This window comes from Notolepis coatsorum, assembly GCF_963971535.1.
Source record: "Notolepis coatsorum genome assembly, chromosome: 2".
NCBI lineage: Eukaryota > Metazoa > Chordata > Actinopteri > Aulopiformes > Paralepididae > Notolepis > Notolepis coatsorum.
In genome coordinates, this window is record NC_140166.1 from 206,120,510 (window position 1) to 206,137,573 (window position 17,064).

At 41.8% G+C, this 17,064-nt stretch overlaps 1 protein-coding gene across 1 annotated transcript in view; it reads left to right on the top strand.

Annotated features, from left to right (window-relative positions):
- Positions 1–15,834: 15,834 nt before the first annotated feature.
- Positions 15,835–17,064, top strand: part of LOC311224146 (guanine nucleotide-binding protein subunit beta-4) — a 36,373-nt gene continuing 35,143 nt past the window's right edge. The window contains exon 1 of the mRNA XM_084309003.1: positions 15,835–16,017. The gene's annotated coding sequence lies outside the window, so the exon portion shown is untranslated. The remainder of the gene's footprint in view (positions 16,018–17,064) is intronic.

The window sequence follows — 17,064 nt, forward strand, 5'->3', positions numbered from 1 at the left end:
GTCATGTTGCAAGAGATTCCATGAGTGCACTGCACTAATACTAAAAGCCAAGATCCAAGATCAGTCCTGGCACAGGTACCGTAACCTGAAGAACCAGCCAGTCACTAGGGCGAGTTAAGTTAGACCAGGGTTCCAAAGCAACATAGATGTAATATCCTGTTCCCCCCCACGGGGTCGGTACCGACCCTTAAATGACATTATTGTAGGAATGCGGAACAAACAGACTGCCAGACGGTTGTTTAGATGCAATACACGTAACGTGTCATCATGTTTACTTCCTACTTCCTTAATACAAACTAATATGTCATCACGTCAACCCGTGTGACTACATAACGTCAATGCCCTCTAACCACACCCTGTGCATAACAATGAACATGGAGGTGACAGAATATGAATGTGAATTCTATTGTCCATTATTGTCCCCCACATGCGCCCCCCCAGAATTCACAAGAACTGGCAGCATGAGCCGTTGAGGACCCCGTAAAATCCTGCCGAAGCGGCTTCGGGTGTCCAGAGTCTGTGTAGCGACGGGACCAGTTACCACCAGAGGGTGGTCTGAGGACTTAACGGCCAGGGGGAAACCCTGCGTCATGGTGGAACCCGTAGACCCCGGAGGGCGGTCTGAGGTTTTGATGGCCGGAGGGCGGCCGCGCCGCGGCGGCTGAGCTACAGGAACCGGACGGTCCAGGTCCACATGAGCCGGTTTCAGACGGTCCACTGAAATGTGGTCCGGTTTCCCTCCTATTTCGACTACAAATGACTTGTCCCCTGTCTCCAGAACACGAAAAGGCCCCTCATATGGTGGCCGTAGTGGCGACCGATGGGCATCATGGCGGGCAAAGACGTACTTTGCTGTATGGAGATCCGGTGGAATATAAGCCTGGGGCACAATGTGCTGTGACGTAGGCACCGGCCTAAATACCTTGGCATTGTCCAGGAAAACAGACCGTTGCTGGCCAGCAGACCAAGGCGTTGTGGTGTTGGGCATGAAATCCCCGGGGACTCGCAATGGCTGCCCATAAACCAGTTCAGCTGAGGAGGACTGAAGATCTTCCTTAGGGGCTGATCGGAGGCCCAGCATGACCCACGGAAGTCTGTCAACCCACCCATTGTCCCGAAGACTGGCCCTGAATGCGGCCTTCATTGACCTATGAAACCTCTCGCACAGTCCATTGGCTTGAGGGTGATAAGCCGTTGTACGGTGCAGCTTTACCCCGAGACCCTGGGCCACAGCATTCCAGAGCTCCGATGTAAACTGAGGCCCCCGGTCGGAGGTTATATCCGATGGAGCACCAAAACGGGCAACCCAGGTGCCGATGAATGCTTGTGCAATGTCGGCAGATGTAGTTGAAGATAGTGGCACGCCCTCTGGCCAACGGGTTGTCCTGTCAATCATGGTAAGGAGGTGGGTGCAACCGTGTGATGGTGGCAGTGGCCCAACCAAGTCTATGTGCACATGATCAAACCGCCTTTCAGGCACATTGAAAGGGGTTAGTGGGGCCTTGGTGTGGTGGTGTACCTTGGCCCGTTGACACTCTAGACAAGAATTATCCCAATCCCGAACATCCTTTTTAAGACCGTGCCAGACGAACTTGGCTGCCACCAACAGCTGAGATGGTTTCCTGCCCGGGTGAGAAAGGCAGTGAAGGGCGTCGAAAACACGCCTCCTCCAAGCGGCAGGGACAACAGGGCGAGGCTGCCCAAGTGAGATGTCACACAGGAGTGTAGAACCAGTGTCATTAAAAGAGATGTCCACCAACTGAAGACCTGTATCGGTGGTCCTACATGCCTGGACGTCCTTGTCGGAAAGCTGATCGGCTGCCATCTGTGCATAATCAATCCCGAGGTGGACCGTACTGATGATAGCACGAGAGAGGCAGTCGGCGACAGGGTTGTCCTTCCCGGCCACATGTTGGATGTCTGTTGTAAACTCCGAGATGGAGGACAACTGGCGTTGCTGGCGAGCGGACCATGGCTCTGAGACCTTGGCCATAGCAAAGGTCAATGGTTTGTGATCGACAAATGCTGTGAATGGTCGGCCCTCCAACAGGAAACGGAAATGCCGTACCGCCAGATAGAGGCTGAGGAGCTCCCGGTCAAAAGTGCTGTAATTGCGCTCACTGGCTCTGAGCTGCCGACTAAAAAAGGCAAGGGGTTGCCAGTGACCATCGACTAGCTGCTCATACACTGCCCCAACAGCATAATCCGATGTGTCGGTTGTGAGAGCGATCTGCGCCTCAGGTAATGGGTGCGCCAACATGGCCGCTGTAGCCAGGGCTTGCTTAGTGTTTTTAAAAGCTCCCTCCATCTCCTCCGTCCAGGTGAGAGTGAGCTTAGCAGGTTTGCCCTTGAGTGCCTCGTAGAGGGGCTGCATGAGCTGGGCTGCGCCAGGCACAAAGCGATGATAAAAATTCACCATACCCAAAAATTCCTGTAGTGCCCGGACGGTGGAGGGCTGCGGAAACTCGCTCACAGCCTGCACTTTCGATGGCAGAGGCACTGCCCCATCCTTTGTGATGCGGTGCCCGAGGAAATCAATTATTCGCAGTCCAAACTGGCACTTGGCTGGGTTAAGAATCAAGCCATGCTGACTCAGGCGCTCAAAAAGTGTGCGGAGGTGAACCATGTGTTCAGCCCTGGAGGAGCTGGCGATGAGGATCTAAATAAATGAACAGGAAAGGCAGGTCCCTTAACACACTGTCCATGAGGCGCTGAAATGCTTGGGCAGCGTTCTTGAGCCCAAAAGGCATGCGGAGGAACTCAAAAAGCCCAAAAGGGGTGATTACCGCGGTCTTGGAAATGTCCTGTGACTGCACCGGCACCTGGTGATAACCACGAACCAGGTCCACTTTAGAAAATATGACCTTCCCCACAAGGCGAGATGAAAAGTCCTGAATGTGTGGTATAGGATAGCGGTCAGGGGTCGTAGCATCATTCAGGCGGCGATAATCACCACACGGGCGCCAACCTCCGGCGGCCTTTGGCACCATATGGAGTGGCGAGGCCCAGGGGCTATTGGACCGGCGCACTATGCCGAGGCACTCCATCGCCTCAAACTCCGCTTTAGCAATAGCCAGTTTACCTGGATCCAGGCGCCGTGCACGGGCATGTACTGGCGGGCCTGCAGTCGGTATATAATGTTCCACACCGTGCTTAGCTGTAGCTGCTGAAAAAGTTGGCATGGTAAGAACTGGGAACTCCGCCAACATACTCGAGAACTCAGAGGCAGTAAGGGTACTGGACAGCCTTGAGGAGCTAGAACCACTGAGTTCACATGGGAATGAGCTAAAAGTCTCTGCGCTGACCAAGCGCCGGTTTTTAATGTCCACCAGCAGCCCATGGGCACACAAAAAATCTGCACCTAACAATGGGTTAGACATCTCAGCGGTAACAAACGTCCATGAGAAATGTTGTCCCTCCAAACACAATGTCACATGCCGTTCACCATAGGTCCGTATGGGACTGCCGTTGGCCGCCTCTAGTGGTGAACCCCGTACTCCGGCTTGTATATCCAAAACAGATGCGGGTAAAACGCTCACAGTGGCCCCAGTGTCGCACAAAAAACGCCGCCCAGAAAGTGTGTCTCTAATAAATAATAAACTGCCTTCATGGCCAACACTCATGGCAGCTAGCGGGTGCTGGCCCTCTCGTTTCCCGACCCCTTGGCATGGGGGTAGTTACATGGGGGTAGGCATTTTCTAGCCTTAGAGCCAAACTGTGCATGGTAGAAACACATACCTGTGGGCTTTTGTCTCTGGGCCGGGGCGGGGGCTCTGGACAGGGCAGCAGCAACAGCAGGGGGCGGAGAGTCATCCACCTGGTACACAATATTGTTAGCCACCTGACACTGTTGTGTAGCAGAGAAAAACCTATCAGCCTCTTTAGCCAATGCCCGATAGTCTATAATGGGAGAGTTAGCCAAAGCCGACCGCACTTGCCATGGTAGTTGCTGCAGAAATAGCTCCTTAAAGATAAAACAAGGCTTGTGGTTGCCTGGTAGTAAAGCCAACATTCGATCCATTAGCTCCGATGGCTTAGCATCGTCCAAGCCCGGCAAAGACAGTAGCTGACGTGCACGCTCAGACTCCGTTTGACCAAAAGTTTCCAGCAGTACGTCTTTCAGTGTGTCGTACTTACTATCCTCCGGAGGATTCCAGAGCAGATGTGCTACTCTGGATACCACGTAATAATACTTTGTATCATCCGCTGTTATCCTCTGTATAGCGAACTGCGCCTCCGTTTGCGCGAACCAAACAGCAGCCTGCTGCTCCCAGAACTCCGGTAGCTTCATTTGCACAGCCATGTTTGCTTGTTCAAAAAAGAAAAAAATGTAATCCAGTCTTTGGAAGCGTCCAAAAACGAATATCAGGGTCACCACTGTAGGAATGCGGAACAAACAGACTGCCAGACGGTTGTTTAGATGCAATACACGTAACGTGTCATGTTTACTTCCTACTTCCTTAATACAAACGAATACGTCATCACGTCAACCCGTGTGACTACATAACGTCAATGCCCTCTAACCACACCCTGTGCATAACAATGAACATGGAGGTGACAGAATATGAATGTGAATTCTATTGTCCATTATTGTCCCCCACAATATTTATCAGAGTAATGCAAAAAAATTGCGATTTTAAAATCAAACGTTTTCAAGTATTAACATCACTAACATGTCACAAAAGCATGTAGAATGTATATTATCATCAATACGTTAGTTTAGCAATAGGTTAAAAGTGTCATTATATCGTTTTACCTTCTCGATTTGCTGAAGTCTATCGGGAGGACGGCGACCATTTAAAAATTTGAACCATGGGAATTGTAGTTTTTTTGCAGCTATTTTGTGGAGGGGATGCATAGCTGGCAATCAGCGTTGGAATTTTTCCGAACTACATTTCCCTTCAAGTTCTATGGGGGTTCAAATTTCAGAGTTGAATTATGAATATGTCAATAACTGGTATTATTCGCGATAATAAGCCACAAAAGGTAAAGTTTTTGACAAATATTGAAAAGCAGTTAGTTTCTCCTCTCTATTGTTAGCATGTAGGAACAATTAGATCTGAAATTAGTTTCAAAACGGTTGCACTGTGGGAGAAATAAAAAAGTACAGTCGATTACAGTAGATATTATTATCTGTTATTTATTATGCACGCCTGGTGATACTAAAATTCAAATTGAACTCGGGCATTTGAAAGATACTATATGTATATATATATAAATGTGCGAATTGTCTATAATAAAGTAATGTATAAGCATCTATTCTATAATAATATTTCAAATTGCATTGGTCCGGATGGGAGAATTCAGTACTATATCTACAGAACCTTCGGTTTTATCATCTTCCCTTTATTAATTTCCTTAGATTTTTTCTACACATGATCTCAAGAGGGTACTGAACGAGGAGTAAGTTTGGTCATTATTATCATGGTGTTATTCACTGTCAAAGATGCAAAGAAAAATCATAATTAATATTCTCCTTTGTTTCATCACAATTTAAGCAAGCCTAGTAATAGACACAATATTTCTGACACTGTGAATACATTCATAGAATAGATCCATAGATGTACCTAGATACCAAGAATATACAAATAGCCCTTGTAGAAGTGGAGCAATATTCCATTTACCTAGGTATTCTAGATTCTTTCATTTATTTGCATTTATTTTTAATTTGTTGGACCTTATGGTGTTCTTGTTCTGTTCTTGACTTATTGTTATGTTTTCTTCTTGACTTGTTTAAAGAAGACTTGTACGGCCCATGGGGACATTAACGTGTGTTGTCGGGCCTTATAAATAAATTTGATTTGATTTAGTATACATTTTATGCAGATTTTCACCTGGGGTGAAACAGGATATACAGTATTATGGTAATTTTGCAACTAGGGCTTAAATATACAGATACCAGTGAAGAACAACCAACCTTATCATAGAGAATACAGTGGTATTGTAGCTACCACCGGTAATAAACATCATGCTATGCATTCTAACTAGGGATGCTCGATATTGGCTTTTTTACCGATACCGATATTCCGATATTGTCCAACTCTTAATTTCCGATACCGATATCAACCGATACCGATATATGCAGGGTTTCCCCCCCCAAAAAACTGAATAATTTCAGGTAACTAATAATTTCACTGGATATATATATAACAAATATTGTTATTGTTTTTTTCTTTTTTTAAACCGATACCGATATTTTCCGATATCACATTTTACTGCCGATATCGGCCGATAATATTGGTCGGCCGATAATATCGGACATCCATAATTCTAACCATTCTACCCATGCTATGCATTGATACAAAAACAAAATAAAATAACATTAAAATGTGTGTTTGTGATGTTAGAAAACAACTTTGTGGAGGAATTAATATTGCATATTCCTATTCTTAGTTGAGGAATTCATATTTCATATTCATATGAGGAATTAAATATTGAGTAATACAATTAGATCAGATTAGATTCAACATTATTGTCATTGAACAGGGTACAAGTACAGAGTACAACGAAATGTAGTTAGCGTCTCAAAATGCATAACATGCAAAGATATCAAAACAAGATCATTCTTCCAGGTCACTTCTGACCCCATGCTGTGCGTCCGAGGGGAGGTAGGTAGGTAGGCTACAGAACCTGGCCTTTTCCCATCAGCAAACTGGGGCTCCATAATCAGTGTCACGCTTCTCCAGAGTGTGATTCCCAACACTACACGAGAGGCTTTATCACAGTACTGATGAGGGCACTTCAGCGAGCTGCCAGCATCCGTGACAGTCTCTCTCACGGGCCAACAATAGCACCGAGATTACACAAGAACCATACACAGGGACAGGAGCAAAGCGTCTGTCCACAGGCTCTGGAATTCAACGGATTCATCAAGAACCACCACACAGACTCATCTCTTGAGAACTTGTGGAATATTAAAATGAGCCAAACAGTGAAGCTGTATGAATTCAGATCGAGTCAATTTGTATAAAAATATAGAACATTTCTGTTTCCATGGCCATAGAAAAAGTGATCAGTTTATCATCAGAGACACACGAGTGCCTGACCAGAAAGTGACAAGAACAAGATGTACATTAAATACATCATTTACATGACGTACATAAGATACCAGATATAATAATAAAGATGAGAAGAATTAAAACAAAGAATGGGTCTATGGCTTTGTTATGTCTTCAAACTAGAACTGGAGAGGAAAATACCTTGGACCTCTCATATCTCCTGGCCCTTTGGCTGTATTTAAGAGACACTGTTAAGACTGTCTAGTGTCTTTGAGCTGTATACTACAGTAGTTGATCATATTAACTAGTCAAGGGCTATCAGAGATAGAATATGTATTTTAACACAGATCTACATGACATGATAATATTTCTATCACAGAACCTAGAAGGGTGGCGGTTGTGGTTACGGATCCCTTGACTTGTAACGGTGCCGGTTGATCTGTTTTCTCGTGGAATCACAGAAAATAATGTCACTCCTGGGAGAAGAGAGCGTACGGTTGCAACACATGCCAGGTGAAGCCAGTCCTGGTGTGATCCCAGGTGCCAGATGGGTACGTGTCCACACCGAGGGGGACCACTACGCGAGCATAGGAGAGAGAGAGAGAGCCTGATGAGGCGCACATATTTTAAGTCACTTTAGCACTCTTCAAGAGGGCCCTTTTTTCAATGATCCATTATGCATAGCAGCTCTGGTTCTCCCTGGTATTTCTCCTACCTTCTTGACGTCAGTTGCCATTTGTGAGCGTTGCCCTGGCAACGGCCAGCCTCCCCTGGAGATATGTCTGCTGGATAAGACGGCCCTGATATAGCCTTTTAAGGTTCTACTGTTGCCACATCTTTTAATTGCCTTTGATACACTGAAAGTATTACATGTAGGTCATCGGGTTGCGACGCCACATGGGGACAAGAATGGGAACATATTATAAAAATAGGTATCGGAGAAGCTGTTTTAGATTGATGGTTCATTATCTCTCCTTGATTCCATCACCCACACACTGGGTTCATGTCAGAGGAGTTATGTGAGATTTGGATTAAACATCACTGGTGTATTTCTTTATTATGTGTTACTGATAGATGCTTACTGCATGTTACTGCATATAACCCCTCTATACTTACTTGAACACCTGCATATAACCCATAGCTCTGTATGATAGCATGTACAATAATGCTGTATGTACCATAAATATATATTTATTCTCAATATATATCTATCCGCACCCATCTGTTCTTACCTGCCCTTTTACATATCTGTAGACTAGATACTATATCTATCTGTACATGTCCTACTCTAGATACGCTGTTGGCCAGTATGACTACTACCATACTGTCTTTATACCTGTATCACTGTACATATTATACTACAACTCTGTACATAGATCTGATTAGCACTACACTCAGTAGTACTAATTTGTATATTTTGTACCCAGTTTAATCACCTGTACATTGTATATTGCTGTTGTACTTTACTGCTACATTTGTACTCTGGTTGGATCGTTGTACTGTACTTGTGCTGTATGATGACAATACATTTAGAATCTAATCTAATCTGATAGATGCATTGTATACCTATTATTCAATGTGGTACATTTTAACAATGGGCTGATATGGGCTGTAATGATGAGATCATATGGCTCCGGTAATGTCTGTGGTTATTCATCATGAATCCCACAAATATGCAAACGGTTCCACAGAACTTATTGAACACTACTGTACTACTGTACATAAAAATCAGTTGCCCGACATGAGCCATGGTGGGTTTGCATAATGTAGCCTTTGGAAACATACGATCTGACATGGACTGATGGTAACAGACATTCTCAACACATAAACGCTACCTGCTCTGCGCTCAGGGAGAGCTTTTACAATGTAGCCTAACGACCAGACAAATGAACAAAAGCCCTTTTCAGTCTTAGCTATTCCTCCAAGCCTTAAAATGCGAACTCCAACCCCCCACAATTCAAACAGTTCCAGTTCATTAGGTTTAACTGTACATTCAATATATTACTAGGACACTAGCCACTGTGAGTTTGCATTAATTGAAATAGGTGTCATGGACAGAAGACAATTGAGATACTGTACACGAACCCTACCTGTTCTCGGCTCTGGGAAGTTATTTATAGCTCTGGCAGTGTGTGCGTGTGTGTGTGTGTGTGCGTTTCAGACACCAGGCTATTGATGTTCTATTTTTACATTGTCAATTTGCTCCCTCCCTCTCCTTTTGGTTGCCAAGCAATGGGTCAGGGGACCTGATTGGTCAAGGATGTACTGTCTGTGGGACACCTTGACTCTGGTTCTCAGCTAGCTAATGAGTTGGGTCTCTTGCTGCTCACTGGAGAGTGCACGGTGCACAGAGGCAACCAATCAAATCACATTATCCCTCTGTTCATTTGACCTCTCTTGATGAACACAATTGTGGAAAATTATAATAAAAACAATAACAATAAGAAGAATAAGAACAATAATATGAAGAAGAATAACAATAATGATGATACATAATATATAAATAAATATATAAAATAAAAGCCTGTTAAATGTACTGACTATACTAAAATCTACATGATTACAGCTGCAACTACTTGCTGGGAATGATTTATATCTACCTTGAGCAGCTATGAATCAATTTGTTGAGTAACTTCACGCGTGAATTAACGGAGCGCTTTGGTTGCGTGACCCACGGCGATATCATCCTCTGTTGATCGTCCTCTCTTATGTCGCCACAACCCTGCCTATACTGTCTCAGTACACATTGAAATCCTACACGTCCATCTTCCACTTAAAAGATAGATAGATAGATAGATAGATAGATAGATAGATAGATAGATAGATAGATAGATAGATAGATAGATAGATAGATAGATAGATAGATATCAATATACTGAGGACAACTCCCTGCCGAAAGAGCCTCAGAGTCTACAAGAGAGAGTTAAGGCTTGAACCTTGACTCGATGTCAATTCTGGAGGTACCACATAGACAATGGGGGGGGGGGGGGGGGGGGGGGGGTTACAAGCAGGAAAAAAGACGATGAGAAATAGTAATAATAATAATAATAATAATAATAATAATAATAATAGCAGAATGGCAGTAAAGAATATAACAAAGAATAGTAGAATGTACCAGCGCCCCCAGTGTTGGCTAACTAAGAGTCTGATATGGTGTAAAATATGGTGTAATCTTTATTAAAAGGATAAGGGTAATATGATTATACATGATAAATTAAAATGTCTACTGTGTAATGTGTAAGTGAAATACAAAAGAATGACTAAGATGTGAATGTAGGTCAACTAACTGAACTACTGGAAATGTTGGTTAAACTAGTAATTTAATTATAACATCAGTCAGTCTATTTACCCCAACACTGTTTACCCCCAGAAAATCACCCACAGTTGAATATCTTTGTCAATAATTTTTTTAACCTTGCTTAACTTAATTTCCCCTTAAAGGAACGCGCCTACATTGTGGGAAATGTGCTTACCATCTTCTCCAGAGTCAGACAAGAAGATAGATACCTATCTGTGTGTTCAGTAGAAAGCTATCCAGCTGCAAGCTAGCCAAGCTTAGCATAAATGAATGGAAGCGGATACGGACCACTAGCCTAACTTAAAACTCCAGGAGAGGTGTTTTTGGCCAACAGTAGGATAGCTGATCCGTATCTGCTTCCATTCATTTGTGCTCAGCTAGGCTAGCGTGCAACTGGATAACTTTCCACTGAAGGCACAGAGAGAAAACTGGTATTTATCTCCTTGTCCATCTCTGGAGAATGTTGACGTGTTTCTCTAAGCGCACTCAAAAGGTGAGAAAACCATTTGTATCTGTATCCTCAATGCCATGAATATATGCTTTATCTGCTGATTCTAACACCTCACGTGAGCTATAGCATGTCTGATATCATACCTTACCTTATACGCCATCTTGTTATGCAAGTGTAATTACATTACATTAAAGGCTATGACATCATAAGTCCCTTATTATCCACATTTCCAGGATGGCATATTTGATACCATCACAGTCCTCTGCACCTCTCTCCTCTGATTTAAAACGACGGCCTAGGTTATACAGCGGTTACGTTATTGGACCAGAGCAGTTTATGATATGATAAAACTTGATTAATCCCCTGGGGGCAGTTTTGATTAGGGCTACAGTAGAGTGCTTCATCAGTAAACACACACAGGACAGATAGAGATGGGACAGATAGACAAGCAAGAACCATGTTCTAGTAAATAAATGGAATCAGAAAGATAAAAGGATATGATAAGGATGAGATATGAGTTCAAATCTCAAATGGTCTCAGACTTGGTTCAAGTCTTAGTGGCCCTGTAGCTCAGTGGGCAGACCATGGCACAAGCACTGCCAGGGTTATGGGTTTGATTTCCACTGGGGCCTTCCATGCTTATGTGCTCATGGTATAGTAAAGTGGCATATTTTATATTATGTTCTCTGAGAGTTGTTCGTGTTCACAAATGTATGACTGGACTGTCTTAAACCACAGTAATAACACGTATGATTGGACTGTCCTAAACCACAGTAATAACACGTATGATTGGACTGTCCTAAACCACAGTAATAACACGTATGATTGGACTGTCCTAAACCACAGTAATAACACGTATGATTGGACTGTCCTAAACCACAGTAATAACACGTATGATTGGACTGTCCTAAACCATAGTAATAACATGTATGATTGGACTGTCCTAAACCACAGTAATAACACGTATGATTGGACTGTCCTAAACCATAGTAATAACTGTATGATTAGACTGTCCTAAACCATAGTAATAACATGTATGATTGGACTGTCCTAAACCATAGTAATAACTGTATGATTAGACTGTCCTAAACCATAGTAATAACTGTATGATTAGACTGTCCTAAACCATAGTAATAACATGTATGATTGGACTGTCCTAAACCATAGTAATAACATGTATAACTGGACTGTCCTAAACCATAGTAATAACATGTATGATTGGACTGTCCTAAACCATAGTAATAACGTGTATAACTGGACTGTCCTAAACCATAGTAATAACTATGATTGGACTGTCCTAAACCATAGTAATAACATGTATAACTGGACTGTCCTAAACCATACTAATAACTATGATTAGACTGTCCTAAACCATAGTAATAACATGTATAACTGGACTGTCCTAAACCACAGTAATAACATGTATAACTGGACTGTCCTAAACAATAGTAATAACATGTATGATTGGACTGTCCTAAACCATAGTAATAACATGTATAACTGGACTGTCCTAAACAATAGTAATAACATGTATAACTGGAGTGTCCTAAACCACAGTAATAACATGTATAACTGGACTGTCCTAAACCATAGTAATAACACGTATGATTGGACTGTCCTAAACCATAGTAATAACACGTATGATTGGACTGTCCTAAACCACAGTAATAACACGTATGATTGGACTGTCCTAAACCATAGTAATAACATGTATGATTGGACTGTCCTAAACCACAGTAATAACACGTATGATTGGACTGTCCTAAACCATAGTAATAACTGTATGATTAGACTGTCCTAAACCATAGTAATAACATGTATGATTGGACTGTCCTAAACCATAGTAATAACTGTATGATTAGACTGTCCTAAACCATAGTAATAACTGTATGATTAGACTGTCCTAAACCATAGTAATAACATGTATGATTGGACTGTCCTAAACCATAGTAATAACATGTATAACTGGACTGTCCTAAACCATAGTAATAACATGTATGATTGGACTGTCCTAAACCATAGTAATAACGTGTATAACTGGACTGTCCTAAACCATAGTAATAACTATGATTGGACTGTCCTAAACCATAGTAATAACATGTATAACTGGACTGTCCTAAACCATACTAATAACTATGATTAGACTGTCCTAAACCATAGTAATAACATGTATAACTGGACTGTCCTAAACCACAGTAATAACATGTATAACTGGACTGTCCTAAACAATAGTAATAACATGTATGATTGGACTGTCCTAAACCATAGTAATAACATGTATAACTGGACTGTCCTAAACAATAGTAATAACATGTATAACTGGAGTGTCCTAAACCACAGTAATAACATGTATAACTGGACTGTCCTAAACAATAGTAATAACATGTATGATTGGACTGTCCTAAACCATAGTAATAACATGTATAACTGGACTGTCCTAAACAATAGTAATAACATGTATAACTGGACTGTCCTAAACAATAGTAATAACATGTATGATTGGACTGTCCTAAACCATAGTAATAACATGTATGATTGGACTGTCCTAAACCATAGTAATAACTGTATGATTAGACTGTCCTAAACCATAGTAATAACATGTATGATTGGACTGTCCTAAACCATAGTAATAACTGTATGATTAGACTGTCCTAAACCATAGTAATAACTGTATGATTAGACTGTCCTAAACCATAGTAATAACATGTATGATTGGACTGTCCTAAACCATAGTAATAACATGTATAACTGGACTGTCCTAAACCATAGTAATAACATGTATGATTGGACTGTCCTAAACCATAGTAATAACGTGTATAACTGGACTGTCCTAAACCATAGTAATAACTATGATTGGACTGTCCTAAACCATAGTAATAACATGTATAACTGGACTGTCCTAAACCATACTAATAACTATGATTAGACTGTCCTAAACCATAGTAATAACATGTATGATTGGACTGTCCTAAACCATAGTAATAACATGTATGATTGGACTGTCCTAAACCATAGTAATAACATGTATGATTAGACTGTCCTAAACCATAGTAATAACATGTATGATTGGACTGTCCTAAACCATAGTAATAACATGTATAACTGGACTGTCCTAAACCATAGTAATAACATGTATAACTGGACTGTCCTAAACCACAGTAATAACATGTATAACTGGACTGTCCTAAACAATAGTAATAACATGTATGATTGGACTGTCCTAAACCATAGTAATAACATGTATAACTGGACTGTCCTAAACAATAGTAATAACATGTATAACTGGAGTGTCCTAAACCACAGTAATAACATGTATAACTGGACTGTCCTAAACAATAGTAATAACATGTATGATTGGACTGTCCTAAACCATAGTAATAACATGTATAACTGGACTGTCCTAAACAATAGTAATAACATGTATGATTGGACTGTCCTAATCCATAGTAATAACATGTATTCTTAAACTGCATGTTATTCCCAGGTTATCCCCCCAAGTAACAACAAAACAACAGACTCTACACCAGCAACAAACCAGCCCCACAATATGTCTCTCCGCTATCATCCTAATCCTAATCCTCATAATGCATTTAGGGGGGAAATCGGATTGGCATGCTTAATCTACTGCTGTGTATGAATTCAATTAGACTTAACTTGACCCCATGCCATTCCGCGGGATGGCCAACTTTCATCTCTCCTCCATTGATTATGACTCGTGCAGAGATGAGGAGAAGCCTATCTCACCGCTCCCTTTCATTGGCCCCATTAAAAATACATCACATCCTAATGAAGAGAAATCCTTTTCAACAAGCCTACTGCCTCTTGCTAAGCGCGGTGTGCCCGGGATGAGACCAGGCTCAGCTCTCCCATTCCAAAAATGTACTATTTGTGACATCATGATTTTAGACATTACTGATGTTACTATATTTATAAATAAAACACATTTTTACATATTCTTCTTCTAACTATTATTTTTTTTAACATAGAATATCAATGAACTTGTTGTTTATTATAGGCATACTAAATGTATATTACTGTGTAATGCTTGGATCTGTATGAGCCCCCTGAGATTGTGCTTCATACAATTAAAGGTCAAAAGACTAAAGGCCAAACACTATACAAAATATACAAACTAAAGTACAACCTTAAGTACAAAGTGAAGTACAAAATGCAAACAATAAAGTACAAATGTATGCTTTTTAAAACATAAGTGCATGTGACTTCTCCCTCTGCACCCCTCACCTCCCGCTATGATAGGCACCAGTCAGGAACCTCTTGGAACCAAGTATGGTTTCGTCGATATTCCAATGTACAGTTTTGCTTGTACAGTTGTACAGTTTCCCCCACCCCGCCTACCCAACCCCACCTCCAATGTACAGTCCCCCTCCCCCACCTACCCAACCTCCTCCAATGTACAGTTTCTACGTCAAATGTATATACTCTCTTTTTTAGACTATTTTTGTATCACAAACAGTACTGTATTTGCAAATCTGGTATGTCATAAATGTGTAGATAGCAATACTGTATCTGTATGTCGTGTTATGATGAATTGAAAATGGGGGACCCTGATGTAAACAAGACGAAAGTCTTTCTCTGGTCTGCATCCCCTTAACAATTGTGTGTATTGAGCTGTACTGTACCCATTCTGCAATCTGTTAATAAAATGTTCAATCAATCAGTACGACTACGTCTAAACACTCGGCTTATTGGTGTGTAAAATGCATAAACACGAAATGTTTAGAAGTCCATTTCAAACGCCACCGAGGCTGGTCTACAATTTGTTTCCTGTATCCCATTCTGTTTCTTTTTGTTGAGGGGGCTGCCGGACCATACCATTATCCCCTGTAGGTGACGCGACCAATTCCAACGTGGTTTAATTAGACACGGAGGTGTTATTGTGATGTTAATAAAAACACAATCACAAATAGAAGAAGGTTCCGACTCACTGGCGATATACACAAACGTGTTATAATTATTATCGGATAGAAAAACGTGCACCATTCCTCGGAGCGCACCCCTCCTCCGCGCAGCGCTGTTGCCATGTTCCCAGTTCCATGGGTGTGGTGATTAGATTGCTTGGGTGAAAATTTGGTCAAATGCTCCGCGAGTTGTGCGCGCGCGCCTGGCCCTTTAAAGCCCTTTAATTAGTCTTCTTAACATTAACACACAGCTGTCTTGTCATTAATCTCACAGCTGGGACCATGATGAGTGTCATCATCTGAAGAGGGATTAGCGCGAGACGGAGTGGACCGACGCACAGCCCGGTTCAGGTGAGAACGTAGTGAGCTCCGGCGCGAGCTGCTGCTGGAGCCCCTCTGGATATCTTTCTTTATTTCCTGCTTTGAGTCTTCTCCTATGTCGGCACGGTTGGTTCTACATTAGGGAGATGCGAAACGTTCCGTCGATAAGATACGTGCTTTTGTGTCGTTGAACATTGTCGCTTTCGATAAGACTGTTCTTCTTACTGCGTTTTGTCGCGTTTTTTTTCATCGCTCAAAATTCCGTGTTATGAAAACGCGGCCTTGTTGCAGAGGGGCTGCTGTCAAGTGACTCGCGGAAATCTACTTGTGTATACGGTCCAAACGGTGTCACAAGACGAGAAGCATTCGCGTTAAATATGTTGTGATACGTTATCAATTATAATATCACATTCTGCCTGCATTCGATCGGCAACTGGTCTATATTGGTCGTGTAATGGGGGCGCGTGGCTCGTGCGATTTGTTGCTTTTGTGAGAAAAAGGAACAAAACCGTCTCGATAAGATGCATCACGAGCCTTGTAGATTATATATGTCAATATCTGTGTTTTGTTTTTTGAACGAACAAGCGGCGAGAACATTTGTTAAATTGTTATCGTTACATTGTAACAGCCTGTGTCGTTGTTACAATTGACTTACACATTGTTATCTTTACATTGTAACAACCATAATATATCTATGGTAACAACAGCCTGTGTCGTTGTTACAGTTGAGTTACACATTGTTATCGTTACATTGTAACAACAGCCTGTGTCGTTGTTACAGTTGAGTTACACATTGTTATCGTTACATTGTAACAACCATATATATATCTATGGTAACAACAGCCTGTGTCGTTGTTACAGTTGAGTTACACATTGTTATCGTTACATTGTAACAACAGCCTGTGTCGTTGTTACAAATGGTTATTGTAACAACAACCTATTGCTGTTGTTACAATTGAGTTACACATGGTTATCGTTACATTGTTATTACAATCGAGTTGTGCGCAATAGGTTGTTGTTGTTATTACAATGTAACGATAACAATTTGTAACTCAATTGTTACTTGTGCCGAAAGAA